This window comes from Lycium ferocissimum, chromosome 4 (genome assembly GCF_029784015.1).
Source record: "Lycium ferocissimum isolate CSIRO_LF1 chromosome 4, AGI_CSIRO_Lferr_CH_V1, whole genome shotgun sequence".
Classification (NCBI taxonomy): Eukaryota; Viridiplantae; Streptophyta; class Magnoliopsida; order Solanales; family Solanaceae; genus Lycium; species Lycium ferocissimum.
The window spans coordinates 2,412,305-2,417,466 of NC_081345.1; positions in this window are offsets into that span (position 1 = coordinate 2,412,305).

Below are 5,162 nucleotides of genomic sequence, written 5' to 3' on the forward strand. Positions count from 1 at the left end.
TACTGAGAATGTAAAGCATGGAATATCGTGAACAGAATCGTACTGAAACGAGGAGTCAAAAAGTAGCACAATAACCAGAAAATCATAACACTTGCCTTTGAAACATAAATCATACGTATCCATTTCATATTCAAATTTCATCATGGGACCGAGAAACAGAGTCGAAAATCATCTCGTACACATGTATAAATATAACGTGCCCCGCCCTTTAATGAGGGACGCGGTAAGTAAAACCATCGATACATATACATATAACGTGCCCCGCCCTTTAATGAGGGACGCGGTAAGTAAAATCATCATATCATATACATATAACGTGCCCCGCCTAGTGAGGGACGCGGCGAATGAAGTCATCATATGCCATCCTGGCCACCTCCCCATATCATCATATCATAATCATATCATATAACATGCCCCGGCCCTCTAGTGAGGGGCGCGGTGAATCATACTGTAGGATCGTGCACGAATGCATGCCCTGGCCCGGGACGCAGTGAAATAGATCATAATAGCTCGCACGAGCAGAGTAGTGAGAAACCATACACACAAATCATCGTCACAGACTCAACAACATAATCAAACGAAATCTCATTTAAAAGCTAAATAACAGTCAAGTCAAGTTCCTTCCAAAAATCATTCGAGAACATATCAAGTAGCACTTTAGAAATTGTAAGTACGTGTCAAGATCATATGACATAGCTTGAAATCAAAACATAGTCGTCATTACAGACTCAATAAAATAGTCGAAGCGAACTATTATTTCAAAACCAAGACAATAGCCAAATCGAATTTTCGTTCGAATACCGCTCGGGAACATATCAACCCGAACTTCAGAAACCATAGTTATGTATCAAAATCATATGCGTGAGATCATTATCATAGACTCAAAAGGTAAGTAAACCGATCGTACTTGAAATCGGGATCATACTCATATCATATTCTTTCAAAGGTCGTCGTAAGTACATAAGGAAAGTCAAGGACCCACGAACGGGTGTCGACCCGAGCCGGGCCCGCCTATGGAAAACATAATCATCATACATCATGGAATCATTTTTGAGCATATCGAGGCGATCCGGTTTCCGTCCGTGAAAGTTACGGACTTTCGTAGTTTTCGGAATCATTTAGGAACAAAACTCTTTTAAAAACCAAACTTTTATGCAACTTTTGAAACTTATTCATACAAAAGACATAGGGCCAATATTTCATCATATCATGCATACGAAGACCAAGAAACAAATAATAATCACGATACATGGTCGGATCGCAGAGTAGAATTTCCTCGAGGCTCGTATCATAGCCTATTTACGACTAAGGCATGCCAAAAGAAGGAAGAGTTGCGCTTTACATACCTCGATCGCTTTCAACGCTAATCCAACTCAAGCTAATTCCAACCTACGTCTCGGGCTGCCCAAGATCTACAATAAGTCATAATATGCCAAACATTAGCTATAGACATTTGGGCATTTAATTCCAAACTAGCCCTTAATTCTACAGAAATTTGGGCAGCATTTCCCCTGTAAATAGACCAACCCCGAGAATTTAACTCGGCCAAATCAACCACAACAACAACCAACCTAGCAACATTAATAAGCAATCCGAAAGGCAATATAACATTAGTAACTCTCTTTTACATCATTCCACAACTTTCAATATATTCAATTCAACGGCTTACATTCCAATCCTAACCCGAACCTATACCAACAACATTCAAGAACATCTTAAACAATTCATACAATATTTCCAACAATCCAACAAAGGCTCCAATTTGCCCGAAAACAGCCCCAAACCCGAGAACAATATCCATAACACATTTTTAACTTCCGAATCATGATTTGCACCAACAATCCACACTCTAACAATGTCATTCCCATAAATACACAAATTACATCAAATGCACAATAGTCTCCAATTCAACCCACAACACTTACGATATCAATTTGAGTCATTAAACTACTATCGTCAACATAGAATTCATAACGACAACTACCAAAATACTAATTAACATTAATCCATTCCTTGTCACATAATATAGCCCGTTTTCGGCCAACACCATATATATACATATTGATGATTCTCATCCATTTCTTCACTCTACAACATTCAAAACATGCTAACTAAACTTCAATTCATTACTTCAACACAACACAACACACACACCTACACGCTATACACTACACACACAACCTCAACTCCAACATGCCATATTTCATGAATTTCCTCCATTTTAACATACTACAACACACATACACCCTTCATAACACATAAAACATGATTAAATCTTACCTTTCTCTTCAACTTCACAAATAGGCTAGGGTTTGCGATCTACAAAACGGATGGTTGGATGATCCAAACAACACTTCCACGCTACTTAGGGACCTCCAATTAGTGGATTTGCACCAAAGAAATATTTTTGAGATGGCTAATTTTTGACTTGGTTTTTCTCCTTCTTTGGCCGAGAGCCTCTTTGAAGGTGTTCTTCAACTTCTTATTTTTTTGCTAAGTGTAGAATGGATGTAGATGACTTAGAAGTCATCTTTTATGCTCCCACACAAATTGCACAAGTGTCCATGGCCCACACACATGTGTTGGACCAATTAAAATTGTCCACAAAGTGTGTGGGACCAATTCAAGCCACATGGCCAACATGGCCAATTTTCATGAATTTCAAACTTCCAAATATCCCACTTTTGGTCCCAAATTTTCCTAAACATTCCATGCCAACAAATTCATCAACAACTTGTGTCTCAAAACGAAATCAAAGGTCAAAAGTCTCGACATTGTATCCCGGAATGGTTTTGTCCCTAACTTATCATAGTCAATCCGGATTGTCCCAATGTACAAAAATGCGGGATATAACATCCTTCCCCCCTTTAGAACATTCGTCCTCGAATGTTCAACTAGTCTTATAAAGCCGTATAAGGATCTCGGGGAAAGTTCCTTTTATTACCATGTACGCCGTATCTACCAGTCATATTCCTTCTTTCCTTCTTTATCTCGTTGTCAGTTTCTCAAATCATCTCTTTATCTTTAACTCGTACTCTTTTATCATTCCTTTGCTTAGATCTCGCCTTTCAACTTCCCGGTCACACATTATGTTGCAATCCTTACATCTTGCACTTGCATTTCTCGCATCCGCTTCCCCCCTTTAGGGGTGTGCTTATATCATTACCCGATTATATTTGCCTTATATCCGCATTTCCCATTCCAAGTAAACGGTACTTTGATCCCGACGTTCTGACTCCCTGACCTTCCATCTACTCATTTTCTTCCCTTTTTTCCACATGTCATTGCATTCGAACTGTCCAAACTTGACCTGTAATAAACACAATATCGGCTTGCTTTGTAACATTTATGCCATCTATACACTGTTGCTCACTTGAGCTTCGTTACTCTGTTCAATTAATGTCTTCCCTATGCCGCCACGTTGGTTGCCGGAATACACATATCTGCTAATAAAACCAGGTATGAGACATTACACACATACGCAGACATGCAGTCGCTATCGTGTTACATCCGGCATTTTTGCGTATTTGAAAATTTGGAAATAACCTTGATTTATAAGGAATAAGGTCAAGTGTTGATTTGAATTAATGTATGTGTGTGTTGCTCATGAAAAATATTGGTGTGGAAGTACGGTGGAAGGACAAGGGCAAGTTTGGAATTTTGGAAATTAGTTTCGGAATTACAAAACGAGGCTTATAACCAATTGGGCTCAAAGAAAAAAAAAGAGAAATAAAGGCCCAATTTGGAGGGTGTGGCCGTCCAACCCATGGCCAAGCCCATGGGAATTTAATTAATTATCCATGTGCTAAAATTATATAAGCAAGTCAAGGTGCATGAAACTTCAAGAAGTTGAAAGAAAAATCAAGAAAAAAAGAAAGAAAGAAGCTTCGGCCATAGAGAAAAAAAAAGGAGAAAGAAAGAAGAAAAAATTTTGGAGCCTCCATCCTTGATCCAAAATCTTGTCCTTTGTGAATTCTTAACAAGTTTGAGGCGCTCTTCGCGTAGTATAATTGGGTTGGAGAAAGAACTCCGTTTGCGGAAAGTTGAAATTTTAAGAAAAAGGTAAGATTCTTATGTTTTATGTTATGGAATGAATTTATATGTTATGATGATTAAAATTGAATGGGGATTATGGAAGTGTGACGTGTGGATGCATGGCGTGTGTGTGTGGGAAGGGTGTGTTTGGCCGTGAGCCAAGTGGTAGGAAAAAGAGTGAATTTGATTTTATTTAGTTCGTTAATTGTGTTGTTGTGACCCTTGTGACGTAAATAAAGGCTTAGCGATTCGAGTTGGTGTTGAAGTTGGCATGTATGTCGTTATGGGAAATTATATGACTTTATGTGGTTTTTATATAATTGTGGAAGTAATGGTCTAAGGTGTGAATTTATGTTGTTGTGAATGAATTCGGAAGATGTCAATGCAATTTTGTAATTTTGATGCAATTGTGGAAGGTTGGGATGAATTATGGTTTTATGGAAAACTTGTATATTTTGAGGAATGTGTTGAAATATATTTGAATGGTCTTGAATTAGTAAATAAATATGAGAACGTTGACATGAAATTGGAAGTGTGAAGTTGGAATTGAAACTATTGCATTAGGTCGGAAAGTTGATTAGTTGTGTTATGTTGTGATTGTTAATATTATTGATGTTGTTGTTGGGTTGTTTTGAGCCGAGTTGAATCTCGGGGGTGTCGTATTTATAGGGGAAGTGCTGCCGAAATTTCGGTAGCCAAATAGAAACCAAGATTGAAATGCTAACTCTCATGAATAGTAACTCGGTAAAGGTGACCATTTGCAGATTCTCCGGACGAAACGGGAGTGGAGCTCGCACGAGCGTAAGACGCGAATAAGGTATGTAAAGCCTTCTATTTCCTTTTCATGGCATGATCTAGGTGTGCTGGTTTCTGTTTCGACCCTTTGGGTCAATCCTATCTCCCGGATTCACACCTAAAGTTGGAGCGTTTTCATTCAATGGAATTGAACCAAATAGGTCACAATTGACTAGTTTGGCCGTAAATGTCTAAAACTTGTCCGAATCCAATCCGACTACTCCCAAACCAATTATGGATGATATTATGAGGTTCGCTAGGCATGTCCCATGTACGCCACCTCCATTGGCCCGGGCGGGCCCACTATTCCCGGATTCCCGCCTATCGTTTTA